Below are 18,495 nucleotides of genomic sequence, written 5' to 3' on the forward strand. Positions count from 1 at the left end.
CGCGTTTGCCGCTCGTGTGGTTAATGTTGCCGTACCAAAACATTGAATTGAATTAATGGGTATTTTTTTTTTGTATTTTGCTATCATTAATACCAAATTTTCAAAAAACTTTTAAAAAAAGAAATTTTATTACAAAATCTAAGAATATTATGGAGTCGCAAGTTTAGTTAAGGTAATTTGATAACGAGGGTTTCTTCAAAGAAAGTACTGTTTATAAATTTGTAGTAATAGGTTTTGGAAGTCCGTAGGTCGTGGGTGAAAATGGAATAATATTATGACAACACTTCCGTTCCGGTTATTGCCAAGATTTGTTGTTATTGTTGTTTTTATTAGAGTTTTATAGGTTTTAATGAGATTTTACTTAGTTGTGTGCATATATTTATATATAAAAACTAAATCAGTGAATTTTTGAGTGTTATTAGTGTTGCGTATTGTTCGTGCAGGTGTTTCAAGGTCAGTCCTTGTTTTTATTAGGTCGATCTGTATGTAACTAATGTAATGGAATCTAAGGTAACTAATTTAAACACCTTCCAAGGATCGTAGCGTCATGAAAATTGGCAGCTGTATGTAGTTCTGCTGACAATACAATAATATCATACTGTCGAACTGATCTGATGATGGAGACAGGAGGTCGCCATAAGAACTCTGTGATGGAACAACGCAACCTAATTGTGTTAGGGGTTTTTAGAATTGCCTCGATGAGTATTAGTTGTCTGTCGTAAGAAAAGTATAGTCAGCGATAAAAGCTTGTACCAAAAATGAAATTTTTGCAAAAAACTTATTAGTTAGGATTGTTAGGAATTTAGGAGTAGGAATCCGCTTTTGTCATACACGACATACACTGTTTATGTGACGTCAGTGATGACAAGTATGGCAAAGGTGGTTATACACTAACTGCAAAAGAACGAACTCAAGGACACACCTAGCGCTTTACTTTACCTTCGCTTATCATGAAAAAATAAGTACATAATGTAGGTGTTTCATTTAGGTGTTTTTTTTTTGCTCCGAGTTGTCTAGAGAAAGATTCCACGCGCCGCCACTGATAGGTACAGATCAATTTCATTAAACACAATAAGGATGTTTCCTGTAAGTATTTAAAATAAATTATTTCACACCATGTACGAAATAAAGCACCAGTAAAATGTTAGAAATACCTTTTTTTTTTACACATATTTAATTACACAAACGGGTCTACCGCGATATAATTTCATTGTTTTTACCTTTAATTCCGACGTTTCAGCTGAGTTGCACCAGCTGTGGTCTCAGCTGAAACGTCGGAATTAAAGGTAAAAACAATGAAAGTGTTATATTGCAAACCTTTTTTTTTATTGGGAGGAAAATCCGTTATGGATACCTCCGCACCGCAGGGACAGCGCGGAGGTTATGTCGGACTTCCACCAACTAAAAACCTCCCAGCTGTCCTCCTCGGCGCATTTCGGACGGCTCTGGGATCTCCAATGAACGCGCCAGTGCCGTCCTAGCGCTAAGCCCCTTTGTGGGTCCCCTCTTTTTTCAGTCGCAGTCCCTAGCTGCGACCATTTCCGACCTCGAGAACCCCTTTTAGTCGCCTTTTACGACAGGCAGGAGATACTGTAGCCGTATTCTTACGCCCGGGCTACAGGGCGCATGTTAGAAACACCTAGACCGCAGTTATTTTTAAACACAATTTCTATTTAATCAATCCGAAAGAACTATAAAGAGTAGTAAGCGTTCTTAACTGTGACGTCATTGTTCTGTATTTCATAGAGATTCCATGGTGGCTAATCGTTTTGACAGTTCGAAAAAAGAAACTGATTTGACTAAGCAGTCAACAACCCTTTAAGTTAAGTATGCAACTAATAGGTACAAGCAAATGCAAAATCTGGCTACTGATATTACACCCAGGTTGGCGGCTATCGGAATAACAGTACATATAATTACCATTATTATTTATACATACACCATAAACGTCACGACATATTTTTTGTCCCATTTAGGAGTAAATTTGGCACGCATGCTAATAATGGCTGGCATGCCATCAATCTGACTGTTGTATAATATTACAAGCACCTTCAAGAACATACTAAAATCAACTCTGTTAAATTAAGAATAAAGTCGTAAATCATTTGTTGAAAACGTAACGCTCAGCGGCATAAGTGACTGCAATCATGCAAGACTCACTTCTGCAAATTAACTAATTCGAAATTCGACTTAGTCTGGTTGGAAATAAAGTTCAGATTCAAATGGCAGGAAGTGGTCAGGAACGGCAAAGTTGATATGGGCAGTGGGTGATATATCATTTAAGGGACGAGATACATAATACGGCGTCAACGGATCACCTGAATAATATACATTAGTGATATATGTGGTTGTGGGGATTTGTTGATAATGTTACAGATATTGTATAGATTAGGTAATTAGACGTTCTAGCCTAGTCACCTTGCCTACGAAGCAGGAGGTCCCGGCTTCAAATTCAAAATAATATATTCGTATTACGGTGATAAAGAAGCACGCTTCTCGTCTGATGGTAAGCGGTCCCCCTAGCTTATGGACACCTACAACTCCAACGGTATTACAACAACCTGTACCTATACACTCTTTTCTTGAAGATCCATAGACTAGTCGGGAAAACCGGTTTTTCGTTAATGGTCGCAATGAATAATAAATAATTATGGACCGAAATGAAAGTCAAAACCTCTGACATTTTTCTTAGTTCATAGGATATTTTTGGGCCTAAGATGGCCCATCGTTCTTTTTATTATTCTTATTTTAATATCAACTTGCAATTTGGTCTAAGATGGTACTTGTTAACATATAATGAAAATGTGAACCCATTCACACATATAAAAGAATAACATTTTGAAACAAGACAAGCTTAAGAACCGGGCCATCTTAGGCGTACAGATATCGCCGTGTGCCTGCTATACGGCCACAATTCAAAATTTTTAATTTTCTGGATTTAAGGGGTCATCCATTAATTACGTCACACGTTTAGGGGGAGGGAGGGGGTCAAGAAAATGTGACATATTGTGACATGGGGGAGGGGGGAGACACAAACTTTGTGACGTCACTTTAACTTCATCAGTAACCGAAATTTTTTTTTTAATTATTTTATTCGCTGTACATTTAAATAACAAGTTTTTAAAACGATAATCGTTTTTATTCTTTTAATTTTGTTTCCTAAGCAGTTTTGGGTTATAAAATTACTAATATTTATATCGTCAAAAATATTTTGATAAAATATTAATAATACTTAGGTACTAACTTAATTCGATTTGGCGATTTCGTAGAAAAAATGTGACGTCACACTAGGGGGGAGGGGTTTGCCAAATGTGACCAAATGTGACAAGGGGGGGGGGGGGGAGGGGTCAAAAAACGTAGAAATTCGTGTGACGTAATTAATGGATGACCCCTTATTGCAGATTCGTATTCAAAATTGTTCAATTTACGACCTTATTTCGAGAGCCATAGCATAAAAGGTCTTTAAGAGCCTTTTTCTCATAAGTGGCCTTATGGATTTGACCATAAATTGTCAGACGATTCCCTGCAATACAGCCACTTGCCAGTCTGCCGCCTGCTCCCGCGGCGTTCGCACGTGAACCTGACGGCCCTTTTGAGTTGTGGCTATATAGCACACGTTTTAAATGAAGCTTTTGAGTTGCGTCCTAGAAAATAATAATTAGATAATGTTGCTGATTATAAGCTAGTTACACATATTATCGCGTACAGTGATCTTGTTCCTATCAAAGTTGATAAAATAAAGGGATTTTAACTATTTTGATGTTTTTATTTATATTTGCATGGTAACCTTTATCCAATAATTTTGTGTTTAAATTTGGCCGCATCCCAAAATCTTTAAAAAATGTGTCTGCAATACGGCCACAACTCTAAATACCTGTCTTTCGGGCCTTGTGTCTTAAAAAATATACATTTCTTTTAAAAAGTGGCGTGGTCATAAGGAGGGTTATATCATTCCGAGTAAAAAAACCTAATTTTTTAATTCATGGACCTAAAACTAAAGGAGTAAGATCCTATTAAACACCCTGAACTATACTCTCACAACTTTGAGACGCGATTTCTCGAAAAAACGGTTTTTTGAGATGTGGCAGTGTAGCAGGCACACGGCGATATATGCATAATTATTTTCCATCGTAAATTTCACGGAAACGTACGAACGTGTCCTGCCATTTCAGTCAGCCACGCTACAAATAGTACTGAGGTTGACTGAAGTAGCATGCATGACAAATACGAACGTTTCCGAGAAAATACGATGGAAACAGTTATGCCCTACATCTGTAAGTAGGTATTAGTAGGTGTACTAGTAAGTACAGTCGCCATCAGATATATCGGAGCGGCCAAGGTGCTCACAAATATCGGAACACGCCTCTATTGTCAGGGCGTTAGAGCGCGTGTTCAGATATTGTGAACACCTTGGCCGCTCCTATATATCTGATGGCGACTGTACCTTATTAAAAACATATACGTGACGTCACTATACTGTTAGCTCTACACCTTAATGAAGACTTTACAAAAGACAGACGCAAAAGCAAATATAATATCCGTTGTAAAACATTTGGCGCTAAAGAGCGTCCCAGTTACGAGCAGCTGAGATAGCGTCTCGGGTGATATTCTCAAGTAAACCAGCTTTTTGCCTCTTGCGAGTTTGATATATTTTTAAATCGTAAAAAAAAACAAATGGGCATCGTTGGCTGTATAAAATAAAACAACCGCGCGGCTGTATAAAACAATAGTGGCGTATGTACGTAGGTACAGGGGCCTTACCATGATGTCCTTGCAATAACGACATCATGGCAATGCCCCAGGACAAAACAGTGAGATTTACGGCAAATGATAGTGATGGAATTTCCTTCTGGCCCTTCACAGTTGATCCTGACTCACAAATTGATTTAGAACTATTTTTGATGCAAAATTTTGACGGGAGGTAAGGGGGTCAACCCAAAAATTTGTAAAATCAATCTAAGAATCAAAAGGAGCGACTATGCGAAAAGAAATTCCATCATCATCATTTACCGTATAATTGAGTGTAAACCATGGATCACATACCTATATTTTTGCTTTTTACTTCAAGTCGGTAAGTTATAGGAACAGTCCAAGACTCGGCGCGATTTCTACACCTACAGAATACGTAGGTACTCGTGTAACCGTACAGAGTGATTCTTCCGATAGGGCCGAAAAGAGGAGTAGGTAAATCTACCGTTGGATAGTACCTAAGTAGACTTACACTAATTTATTCTATGACTAGTGCTTATATATATTTATTATACATTAGTGATATATATGGTGTATCTAATCTATGGCGATACAACATTTTATCTTAAGTAAAAAACCGGACAAGTGCGAGTCGGACTCGCCCACCGAGGGTTCCGTACTTTTTAGTATTTGTTGTTATAGCGGCAACAGAAATACATCATCTGTGAAAATTTCAACTGTCTAGCTATCACGGTTCGTGAGATACAGCCTGGTGACAGACGGACGGACGGACAGCGGAGTCTTAGTAATAGGGTCCCGTTTTACCCTTTGGGTACGGAACCCTAAAAATTAAATGACCAAAAAATCTGCGTTTTGTAATCATGATGAAATATAGAATCATAGGTAATCAAAAGATTACTAATCATTCAATTTTATAGTATCATACTTATATGCACACTGCACACGTCCTGACATGCTATAAAGTTTTTTTTTATACATTTACTATAAACACTATCTAATTTTTTTCAAATTTTAATAAGTAAGTAATGAAAAGTTTTAGACTATTTACTTCTTCTTCTTCTTTCCCCTAGACCGGTAGTCCCATTTACTTGGGGTCGGCCCTCCTCGTCCGCATCCTCCACTGAACACGATTCCGTGCGGCGTTGGTGTCGATTTGAGCTTCTTTGAGGTCTTTCTCGACCGTCGTCAGCCAAGTGGAGGGTTAGACTATTTACCTTTAACTAAATCAGTGCGTGTGCTAATTCCTGTTTAGTTAAGATCGTCACGCTCTGAAAATATTTTGCTGACCAGGCACATTCCTTTAAATTTCTGATCATGTATACCCTAATAAAGATAAAATGCTAAGATATAACGCGACAAAAACACGTCTCCTAAGATTAATCTAGGCGACGAAGATTTCGCCCCACGTGCTTTGCACGAAAATGAGACTTAAGAAGTCCGGGTCCGGTCCGAGTTGAGTTCTCATCGAACCAAGACCGAATTCCGAAACGCCACCGAGTCCTTGCCAATTCGTCCAAATTCCGAGCCACAAAAGCTCCATTACATAAAAGTCAACTACAGTCGAGCTTCCGAGCAAACTGTCTTTAAAAATTTCACCCTGTATAAGACACAATGGCAAGATATAACGCGACAAAAACGCGCCTTGTAAGATTAATGTGGCCGACTGGAAGATTTCGCCCCGGCGTGCTTTGTACGAAAATGAGAGTTACCGGGGCTTAATTTGGGGTAAAAATGGTGATAAAAGGATGATAAAGTGATAAATCATATATTACACCTGTTAGTACGCGTATGATGGTCGTACAATCGAAAGTTTTAATTTAGCGTCGGTGCGAATAAAAAAATCGTTATGTGTTTTTTTATTTTGGCATATTTTAATTTAACGGGGGATTTTGGGCGGTACTCTGAACTCAGGGTAAGAAGAACATGTTCTCGGAAATATTGAGTTTCAAAGTTATAGGTAGTATACCATTAGGCTTTTTTATACGTAGCTATTTTGAGCACTAGACATATTGACTTTCGAAGTATTGTCATTAGGCTTTTTGAACGTACCTAGTTATTTTATGCACTAGACAAGACATATTGACTTTCAAAGTATTGTTCTTAGGCATTTTGTAAAAAGGAATATTGATTTTCGAAAATGAGATCGTTCGATTAAAAGTGTATTAGGACATGCATCTTTAGGAATTTCGTACATTAGACATTTTGATTTTCGATGTTCTGTCTTTAGGAATTTCGTACTTAGGAAATTAGATTTTAGAAATTATGCTACATGACCTATGTAGGTACATACCACTCATGCAAATCAGTAAACATAAACATGAATACATTATATAACAGTTATATAATATCCATTTCCCAGCATTTACGTAATTCTCTAACCATTAGGTAAAGCACGTAGGTAATTTAAATGTTTTTATCAGCACGTGAATCTGCAGTCTTGGTGAATTAAGCTAATTCCGTTTTAATTTGTAAGCTCATGTATATTTATTATTTTAGATAAGCTGGAATGTTATTCGAATGTACGTTGTGAAATGCTAAAGTAAAATTGTGTTTTATTTTTAAGAAATTTGTCTTATGTTACATGTTGTATAAAAAGCGAATCAAATTAGATACAAAAAAAGCATTTTGAGGAATTAATTCCTAGTAAGCTGGAAATCATTTTAATCCTTTCAATGGTACTTTCTGCGTGTAATCCGAGTTTGCGCAATCCCAGGAGGTGTGCATAAATTCATGCTCTTTTTCAGTTTTTGCTTGTAGCTCGAAAACGGTACGTTATTTGATTCCCATTATTCGATTGGCCCCTTGTAAAACAAATAGGTAACTATTATGTCGTACAAATTATGTCATGTTCCTTTTCATATTGGAGACAATCACATAAAAAAATAATGCATCGTATGAGGAAATTAAAAGACTGGCACAAGAACGAATTGGTTGTCGATTACTCCACCGACAAGAGCAAAGCTCTTAAGTTATGATGATGATGATGATGATACAAATTATGCACATAACTAAATGGTAGACAACAGACTTTCAGACAACCTTACAATGTTTGTATAAGATAGATATGCATATTTATCTTATACAAACATCTCATACAAAAAAAATATCGATTACATGAAATATAAGGTTTCGCAAGCCAAGTAATACGAAATAGATTACTTATCCTTCGCGATTCTCTAGATCAATTTTGCGAGATTAATAAATTTTAGGGCCGATATTAAAATATCTTGCCTACATTACGGTATAAGAGCTAGTGTCCGAATAAAAACTCCCTAAGCAAGAAATAATAAAAACAAACCTTAAAAAAACGGACAAGTGCGAGTTGAACTTACCACCGAGGGTTCCGTACAACTTATTATTATTATTTTTTTAGAAATTGTAATGTAAGAAGATATTACTTGCCAACTTTCATTGTTCTAGGTCAACGGGAAGTACCTTATGAATTTTGGATCCCTTGAGAGTGTCAAAATAATCAAAATATATCTTTTTGTGGCATAAACGGCTGTATATTTTTTTTACGTAAACTTAGAAGGTTGATTTTTACACAGCTTCAAGGAACTGTAGACCTGGGTAATCTGAGTATATGGTTTTAATTTCAACTCGATACCTTCACGCGTCCCCGATATAAAGGGCCTCGACAGACCGACGTCTGTCACGGGCGGACGGACGGACGGACAACAAAGTGATGCAGCATGCGGCCCGCGAACCTCTCGCTTGCGGCGCGCGAGCCCCCCTGGATATTCTGTATCTAGTATTGTCAAACGACAATGTCTGACAATGTCACACATATTAACAAAGTGCGGCCCGCATCAACTTCGTTAACTACAATGTGGCTTTGCTGCTTGGCCTTGGCTGCTAAAAGGTTGCCGACCGCTGCTATAAGGCTTCCGCTTTTTCCTTTTTATTTCATAATGTCCTTTAAAAATGACAGCGTAACTTCGTTCGTATAGCGGCAACTAGATTATCAAATATAGTAAGAAACTAAAAACAAATCTTAATATTCAGTATTATTTTTTCAAATCACCCAAAATGTGGTAAATCTTGTGGATCTAACTCTTTGTGTATGATATTAGTAGGCGTTCCCAAATATGCTGAGCGCGAGGGCGAGATGAGACAAGAGTATACCCGGGTTTTAGCAACCTGCTCAAAATGTTTTTTTTTGGTGTTCCGTACCTGAAAAGGAAAAAACAGAACCCTTATATTATCACTTTGTTGTCCTAATATAAGGGTTCCATTATTTCGTTGGAAAGTATAACGCCCTAGAACAGAAACGTATAACTTTCAGCCCGCTTCACAGATAAACAATGAGCGACTTTCAGAGCATAAGAAACGAAAAATACTAAATGGAACATCTGGTAAATGAATGTACCATGTATAAAGCTAAAGCCTCGTTCACACGATTTATAGACGTGTAAAGTCCGTGCTACACGCACACATGGAGTGCGAACAAAGGTCGCAATTATCTTCTACGCCTCTGTGAGCCGATGGGTAAGAGTTAAAATAAGTAGGTTAGTTTATCTCTAACAAAGGTGTCTTTCCCGGGCCGACACTTTTTTATTTCTTTTCTTTTCACCACACAGGATACCTTGTGTGAGTCTATGTGTTGCGTGCAGCTTATAAAGCGTCATATTAAAGCCTCGTTTACACAATATATTTATAAACGTACAGTAAAAAAAATCCTACACATTTTGTCCTTTGTCACAGTGACAATATTATGAGGTCTCTAGCGACTGTGACAAGGTGCGAAATGGGTCGGAAATTAAATTCTTTGACTATAGGTACAGTCAAGGGCCGTGTTACACACACATAATGAAGTAACATTCATGCATAGAAATTACCTGATTTACTGGGATCCTTACTAAACTGTTTTAATTACATTAAATTGTTTTAAAAAGTCCCCTACAGGTACAAAAATCATGTAGGTATCTAGAGATTCTTTTACGTTGTAGTTAACTGCCTGGGTAGATTTTTTCATTGGTAACATCTTGCTGAAATTTAACCTCCTGAGTCCCCCTTGTCATTATTGCAGTTTTGAATTTGGAACCTTCTATATATTCCATTTTAATTCAAAATTCCATTAAATCCTTTATAAAGGCCTCAGGGACTCAGGACGTTAAAACAAGGTAGGTACCTACTACTTTTTTACCTTCACTCTGTCAATATTGTATATCGAGTTCGTACCATTTCAACCATAATAATATCTCGTTCTAAAGGGCCATTTTCCGTTTGCTAACGGATATGAAATACTATTCTTGCGAAATTATGAAATGGGTTTCGAAAAACCGGGCAAGTGCGAGTCGGACTCGCGCACGAAGGGTTCCGTACCATAATGCAAAAAAAAAGAAAACAAAAAAAAAAGCAAAAAAAAACGGTCACCCATCCAAATACTGACCACTCCCGACGTTGCTTAACTTTGGTCAAAAATCACGTTTGTTGTATGGGAGCCCCATTTAAATCTTTATTTTATTCTGTTTTTAGTATTTGTTGTTATAGCGGCAACAGAAATACATCATCTGTGAAAATTTCAACTGTCTAGCTATCACGGTTCGTGAGATACAGCCTGGTGACAGACGGACGGACGGACGGACGGACGGACAGCGAAGTCTTAGTAATAGGGTCCCGTTTTACCCTTTGGGTACGGAACCCTAAAAACGATTAAGGTACTTATAGTCTGCATCTTTAGGTATTTAAATAAAAGTAAACAAAATCTACCCTCAAATGGCTCCATAAGCCAGTTGAGGGTAGATGAAAATATTACACGATCAAATAATGTAGGTAGGTTAAAGTCAGGTTGTTTAGTGACAGATACATGCGGTTTAGTATTTGGTTGGTTAACCAATAAATATTATAACTACCCGAAAATGTACAAATTATTTGTTTACTATTATTGAAATACCTAAACATACAGAGTATAGTGTGGGATGTGGATCCGGTGTGTACAGGGCTTTTATCCAACCTCTGTATGTATTTTCTAGTTTTATTTGTAGTTAATCAGTTGTCGAATTACCCGATAGATGTCGCTGCGTGGAAAATCCTACTTCGCGCTGTTAAGATTTTTCCGGGAAACATGACCACTGGACGATACTTTATGTATTGTAGACATGCGCAAAATGTATCACTGAAAAGAAAAGATTGATATGCATCTTTCGTACGCCGTGAAGTACTTCACTCTTTTATTTAGTTCACTAGTTCAGTTTAGTTCAGTAGCTCAACAGATCCATCTATATCAAAAGTATTTGTTTCATTTCTCTCATTCATGGATATATTGAGTTGAACGAAGAATTTGATAGATAATTTCATTCAATATGAATCACTCAAGTAAATTAATTTATCTACACACATATCATAAACTCTCTATGATGCCTTCAAAATCCGTAAATAATGGCCCACATTACGATAAACTGTTTTGTTACAGCAAATTTCTTATCTGTGAAAATGTGGTAATAGCTTCATTAAACAACTGTACCGATATTCGAAACCTAAGAATAATATTGAGAATGGCAACATTGTGTTGTCGGTCGTATTGTCCTTTTCTAGCATATACGTCCCTCTCTCTCTCTCACATTCCCACCACAGAGCAGTTGGTTTTGACAGGTGTTTGACAGTTACCGCCAAAACAAATTTCCAAGTCATTGGCTTGCTGTTTTTCCATCTGGAAGGTCGTGAAGCTAAACTGCTGGTGAGTTTTTGAATTTGTACCCCAGTTTAGCTGACTATATTGAAAAACAGTTTCTAACGGCTTTTGCCGTTCGAAATAAATATTTAAATTTAGTTGTCCGTTAAACTATCTAGCAAATAAAAACGATCCGGAATAGTGATGTGCAAGTGTTTTCAAAGGCTGCCTGCGCGCACCGTGCCTATGCCAATGAAAATACTAAAACACATGTTAGAAAACACATCGAAACTGACGTCAAGGCTGGTAAAGCGTGCACGTGTCACCATTATAATTTAATTTTATACCTACATTAAGTCTCTTCAGAGTCTTGTTAGTTTAAATCTTTGTGTGTGTGTATAATAACGGTTGAAATTATAATACTTAAATGGTGATCTGTGGAGGCATACCCTTCAATTTTCAAGTGATTTATGTTTTCGAATACGAAAGGATCGGATAGTTAATACGTGTTACGTAGAACCTACGTATGAAGGTAGAAGCTTATAGACGTGTAGGTTTTATCTGCCCAAGTATCTATCAGCAATTTGTCTTTTTATCCCGTTCCGGGTAAATATAATATTTATTGCAAAATTTATTTTTTGGTAATAAACTTGCTGATAAATAATGTGTACCCGCTTAGGAGTCGACGAAGCCCCGCTTCGCGGGGCTTCTATTTCCGCTCTGAGGGACACAAGGTAACGAACAAACCTACATCGCAAACATTGCATTTATTTTTGTGAAAAAAGTGAGTACTTCGGCAGTACATAAACTTAAATCTGACTAGACATAGAGAGAGATTAGCATGGCTCTGCGCAAGAATGACATGCGAAATCGTGAAGTATTTCACTCTTTATCTACCAACTTATATCTCTCCAACTAGATCTTTGATTTAAATTGGTTAAAATGTAGGTAGGTACCTACTTAAATAAGTAACTTAGCAGGTACTTATTACAGCCTAAAAAGGTTAAGGAAAGAACTCTTGCATGTAGTTGCTATATGTGCTTGTGTTATCTTGGATTTAAATAATTTGATTATTAATTCGATACGTAACTACATACAAGAGGGTCAATTCTTAAGCCTACCTACCTACCTACATAAATAGTACACTTGTAAACGTTTCAAATAAAATCGGAAGCCTGTGATTTGGAAGGGCATTAACGATACGGGAATCTTTAGATTGATTCATTGACGAAGACGCATGGTTTGGTTCATATTGTCAAATTATATTAGTTAACTGTAGAGTTAAAGTTTAGTTTTGGCAAATCTGCGCGTCACCGTGAATGACACTCTCTAAAAGTGCCTGTTAAAGCCTGCTTAAAGCCTTTCACCTTGTCGAGCAAGGAACCCGCAACTAAGGGAATATTACCCACAGGGTATTTGATTTGAATGATATTCTTAAACCTACGTCTGTTATGGTTCCACCTGCGTGAGGTGTGCCTAAGAGAATCTTTTATTCGTTCACAAACTAACGTCATGTTATTTGTGATAAAACCAATATATTATGTACCTATCTAAGCCTGCGCAAGGCTGCCATGTTTTCACCTGCGTAAGGTGTGCCAAAGAATCTTTGATTCGTTCACAAACTGACGTCAAGTTATTGATGATGATATTATAACCTATGTAAGCCTGCGCAAGGCATGTCAGACATATTCACAGAAATATAAATGATATGGTTATAACACAAGCGAGCGAGTAGGCCACAATCAAAAAAAAATAATAAAAAAAAATATATATATATATATATATATATTACAAAGATGAATTTGTAAATATCTCCTCTTAGAGAAAGTAAAAAGGGTTTAAAATAATGTTTTGGGTAAAAATCAGTCGAAATAGGCAAGGCTTCGTTATTAGAGTTTTCATTTCTGTTTACCAATCTATTCTAACGGTCCCGAACACCCTGTTGGCTAAACCCAAAATTGGGCTAATTAACTATGGTAAAAGTGAAAACTACTTACTATTTACAATAACATTTCTAAAATCATAAAAGGTAAAAAATAACCTAAGATTCCAGGCCTATCTCGACTCATTTTTATTTTAAAGATGATAAAATCTTTGCAACCTAATATATAAATAAAATTGTGGTCTGGAGACGCTAAGCCTCATAACTTGGGCGGCATAGATAATACTAAGAAATTTAGTCGCTGAATTTCGACTATAAGCCCAGGCAGAATATTGATAATTAGAATAAGGAGTGCTCAATCCTCCAAGGTCCAGATAATCTGTGGACTCTAATTAAATCAGGCTCGGTAAGCTCACGACACGACAGAGCTTACGATTCCATTCTGAAATAAGCTATGTTTACAATATATATTACTCATAGTGTGAAACAAACAGCCTGCTCAAGGTGTACAAAAGGTCCGTTTAACGGCCCTATGAATATCTAAAAACCTTTGAAGTCTAGGCCTGCTAAGGCAGACTAGAAATAAATATGATCCCAACGTAAGAGCAGCTCACAGTTGCATAAATTATATTTGCCTCGAGAGCACTAGTCTTTCAGTTAACATGTTTACGAGTACCTACTTATGTACACGATATGACCAAGGTTACCTACCTATTTAATTATTATATCCCTGACTGCCATGGTATGGGAAATTATTATGTGCTGACTGCTGGCGGTGCTGCACAAGCATGTTTGAAATAAAATATACAAAACTGGCCTACCGGGCGTTTATGAATTATGTATTTTACACCCTTATGTCTGTATTGTGACCCTGGAAGTTTTAAACCACCTGTATCGTAAGTGCTCCCATGCACGGATTAAGTTTATTATAAACTACCCATGCCCTAACCTCAAGGGCAAGTGCTTCTATGCACGGACCAGATACTGTTACCACTTAATTCACTTATCATGACTTGTCATAGTTTGAAACTACACGTTTAACAAATTTAAGAACGTGGAACGTACCCACTACAAAAGGTTTTTTTTTTTTAAAAACAGTGACTGAATGGTTTGCACGAAAGGTTCTAGCACAACTTCTGGGCGGTCACGCCTAGGGCATGACCCTCTAGTTCTCAATTTATACAAAATTATAGCATTGTGATACTGTTCGCTTGCACAATAAAATAGAGAAACAGGAGCACGCCTTGCGAAAAGGCGAAGCTATTTTGAAACGCCAAACTTTCAAAAATGGATAGAAATATATAAATATGTCTTTGGTGTGGAACATGTACACCCAAACAAATGCAGTCATTTATTATATGTTGGCAAAACTCTGCCAAAGTGTTAGTCTGTCTGTACAGCGTAACCTGAAGGCATCAATGCACATGAATCTCTTGAAACATGGTGGATTAATTAATTTACACCCCGCCTGTGTCTTGCTCTTACCAAATCCACAAGTTAAGGACCTCAACCTATCTAGGTAGTTTCTTGCTCGAGACCTGAAAAAATGTTCACTATAATCTCATGCAGTCAAGTGTCGGAAAACTAGGTCCACACACTTAGCGCTACTGTGAATATATATCTAAAAAGTCTGTGGACTGCCTTCCAGGAAGCGGGATGCTAATAGACTAGCCTATATAGTAGGCCAGAGATATAGTATTCAAAAGCACACTGGTCCAAATCCAGTAATATTATATGTATTTCAAAATATAAAATAATTGACAATTCGGCGTATATTTGATATCAAAAAGTTACAATTATCCTTAGTTCATAAGGAGGATAAGTATACATAAATATCAAATAGATTCGACAAAGTGTTGACTCTAGCATTGGATGGAATAGGTCCCTCTTAAAGGGCCTCTGCGCTGTTGGCTTTGGGCCCACGGGTGCCCGGCAAAAGGTCGGGGACCCCATGGTCCGCACAGTTATTGCAAATAATGTATGATCACTAAATAAACACACAAATTTGCATTTTGGTTAAAAACACATATGCGATGAGCTAAGGTTTCGAATTAAGTACCTTATTCTTAATAATTTACTCACTGGAAAGAGGAAACTGAATATTCAGAATTAAGCAATGCTATGAATGGTTTACATAAATTAAACCACTTTAGCGTTCAGAACCAATCAAGCTTATGCCTACTAGTAGGCACCAGATAAGGTAAACTACTCTTACTGCATATATAGAAATTAATAAGTACACAAATTAGTAAGTAATAATAAGGTCACTTGATGATAGCTAAACATGAATATAAGCAGAATGAGCCTGCACCTTTACAAATATAATTGATAAGGTTCTGTGGCATTTCTATATTAACCATTTGAACGCCAAGAGCACCAAAAAGCGTCATAACTAGGCGTGCCCACATGAGTGTTAGGTATGTTATGGCTTAAGCTCTCAAAGTAACCTTCACAATTTTAAGTAAGGTTTGTTTAGGTACATCAGGTCGCGTTCGCGTTAGTAAAGCGTACAAAGGATTAAATGCATTTTATAGCTATAACCAAGTATATAGCTCACACTGACTCACAGTCATTAAAGGAATTCAGTAATTCCCTATGACATTTTAGTAAGTAGGTACCCAATATTAACTTTGTGGGTAGTGATAGTAAATTATAACGAATATTTATAATATTCGTCTACTTAATCCCGAGGGATTCTGGAAATAAGAAAGGTCTTGTCCTTATAATATTCCTGCAACTGCTTACTATACTAGATAATTATTATCAAATTTGTTAATAATTGGGAGTTATAAATAAAAACTACTCGAGTACTTTATGATTTTATTCTTTTCATACTTGAATTACATCACTCCTTATCACAGATGTTGTATGCTCCTTGAAGAGTAGACTGACTTATCTCATCTTCTTTTACCTAGTTTTCACATACATATAATTAAGTACAGCACCATTGTGGTGACTCATTTTTTCTCTTTGAACATTTATAAGTACATTAAGTACGTATATGAAATGTAAAGTTAGTAACATAATATAATGGTATATCAAATTGTATGCTTTACATAATACCTCTCTCCTCACAGGTGTTAAAATAAAGGGTGTACTACATAATTAATTAAACACTCGTAATATAATAATATTACATATACATAATAAGTACATGTATAATCACATTGGCTTGGCGTCTTCCCACCACCAGGCGATAACAAACACGTCTCAATATTATTCTTAGGTTTCGAATATCGGTACAGTTGTTTAATGACAGCGTTTTACACAAAAATAAAACGCTAATTAAATAACTTACCATATTCGAAACCTAAAGTTTTAATCCTGCCTGGTGTAAATATGTATAATTTTGAGACAATGACTTGGAAATTTGTTTTGGCGGTAACTGTCAAACACCTGTCAAAACCAACTGCTCTGTGGTGGGAATGTGAGAGAGAGAGAGGGACGTATATGCTAGAAAAGGACAATACGACCGACAACACAATGTTGCCATTCTCAATATTATTCTTAGGTTTCGAATATGGTAAGTTATTTAATTAGCGTTTTATTTTTGTGTAAAACGCTGTCATTACTATATCAAAATCGATTTAGTAATGAAATTCAAATTTCGAACCTCTCTGAAAAAAAAAGCAATTTGATTTGACCCCTATTCTAATATCAGTCGAGATGACGTTTTATTCGAAATCAAATGTCAATTGCATACAATATTGACAAATCTCGCTTGTAAGTTGGTATCGGACGATATGGTAATCGACCCCGACTCTAGTTTGTCTCTGAATTAAAAAAAAACTACGGATGCGTGACATGCGTGAAAAAAGTTTTCATTTGCCGCCATTTGACGTACAGTTTATCTTTTAATTAGTTTGTAGTAAAAAATAATTTGTTTTGTTGTTTTTAAAGTAACTATAACAAAAGTTTCGTGTAAAATGTGCGATAAAGATATTTCGGAGACGCCATCTCATATCCGCGAGTTCCGCCAGAGAGGAAAGTGCCCCAATGTCGGTTGTAATATGAGGTTAGTGAATATATCATAGAAAGTTTATAATATGTGTGTAGATAAAGCAGTGTATGTAACTGTACATAATGAGGCATTAAAACACTCGTGTGATACTATTATGAAACTCATTTCATTCGTTTCATAAACCCACACTCGTATTTTAATGCCTTTCATTATGTAGCAGTCACATAAACTACTATTATGAATCGAAGGTTTAGCATGGCGTCCTTGTCACTCTTTAAGCGAATGATCAAGTAAATGAACAGGTTTTTAAACTGAACTGCTAAAGTAAAGAACTAAGTGAATCCGCGCTGAACTAGTGAATGAAAGAGTGACATCAAGTGAAGTACTTCATTTGAATCTTTCATTCGCGAACTACTCATGTCTAATGTATTGCTGTTATAGTAGGTAGCAGTGGCGGCGACTCCATACAACCCGATTCCCACCGGCTTGCCTAACATTTCTTGCTACATATACCAAACTTATTATTCATAACGAAAACACTACGTAGTAGGTACTAAAAGATTAGTAATAGATTTTTCAACCAATCATAGCGGGCGCGCGAAGTGAGCTTCTCGAGTCTAAACTTCACTATTCATTGATGAGCCACCACCACAGATACGAAAATTCACGCACACACGCATAAACTCCGCTATGGTAGTCCGCGTATAAGAGCTCAAAAATAACTCGGTCCTGCGTCGAGTTATTTATTTGAATAGAAACCTTAAATGTAAGGTAATAAGGTTTATATTGGAGTGTGTAGTGTTTTCCACAATTTTTTCTTGCTTCATTTTAAATAAAAACCTTAATTCAAGTGAATAAGGTTTATATTGGAGTGTGTAATTTTCCACAATTTTGTGGAAATTGCTTCATTTGAAAATATAACCCATAATTCAAGGCAATAAGGTTAAAATTGGAGTGTGTAATGTTTTCCACAATTCTTTAATGTTGCCATATAAAACATTAATTGAATGTTAATGTGCAAAATGTTATCGTATTTCGCTGCTATTAATATCATATTTTGTGGAAACCTTGAAAATACAGATAACTTTTATTACTGAGCCCAAGAATCTTATGTAGTTTCAAATTGAGTTATTTATTAACGGAGGTTTCTTCAAATAAAGTCCTATTTCTAGATCTAGCTTTCCCGGTATTCATACGCCATTCCCGGTGTTTTACAAACACTTGTTATTGGAAAATTATATGTGATTTAGTTACTTTTGTGCATAAATTGATATTTAAAACTTACTTAACCAGTGAAATTTAGTTTTGCTAGTATTTTGTGTGTAAGTA

At 36.4% G+C, this 18,495-nt stretch overlaps 1 protein-coding gene, 1 long non-coding RNA gene and 1 other non-coding gene across 3 annotated transcripts in view; 1 reads left to right on the forward strand and 2 right to left on the reverse strand.

The window, feature by feature from the left end:
• Positions 1 to 18,495, reverse strand: part of LOC134806464 (uncharacterized) — a 558,863-nt gene that overhangs the window by 166,780 nt on the left and 373,588 nt on the right. The gene's annotated exons all lie outside the window — the stretch shown is intronic.
• The window catches only part of LOC134806396 (juvenile hormone esterase-like), a 142,547-nt gene that overhangs the window by 52,846 nt on the left and 71,206 nt on the right, over positions 1 to 18,495 (reverse strand). The gene's annotated exons all lie outside the window — the stretch shown is intronic.
• Positions 12,112 to 12,215, forward strand: LOC134789424 (U6 spliceosomal RNA). Its single transcript, XR_010144063.1, has one exon. It is a non-coding gene; the product is annotated as a U6 spliceosomal RNA (small nuclear RNA).

The sequence above is a fragment of the Cydia splendana genome, chromosome 3 (assembly GCF_910591565.1).
Source record: "Cydia splendana chromosome 3, ilCydSple1.2, whole genome shotgun sequence".
Taxonomy (NCBI): Eukaryota; Metazoa; Arthropoda; class Insecta; order Lepidoptera; family Tortricidae; genus Cydia; species Cydia splendana.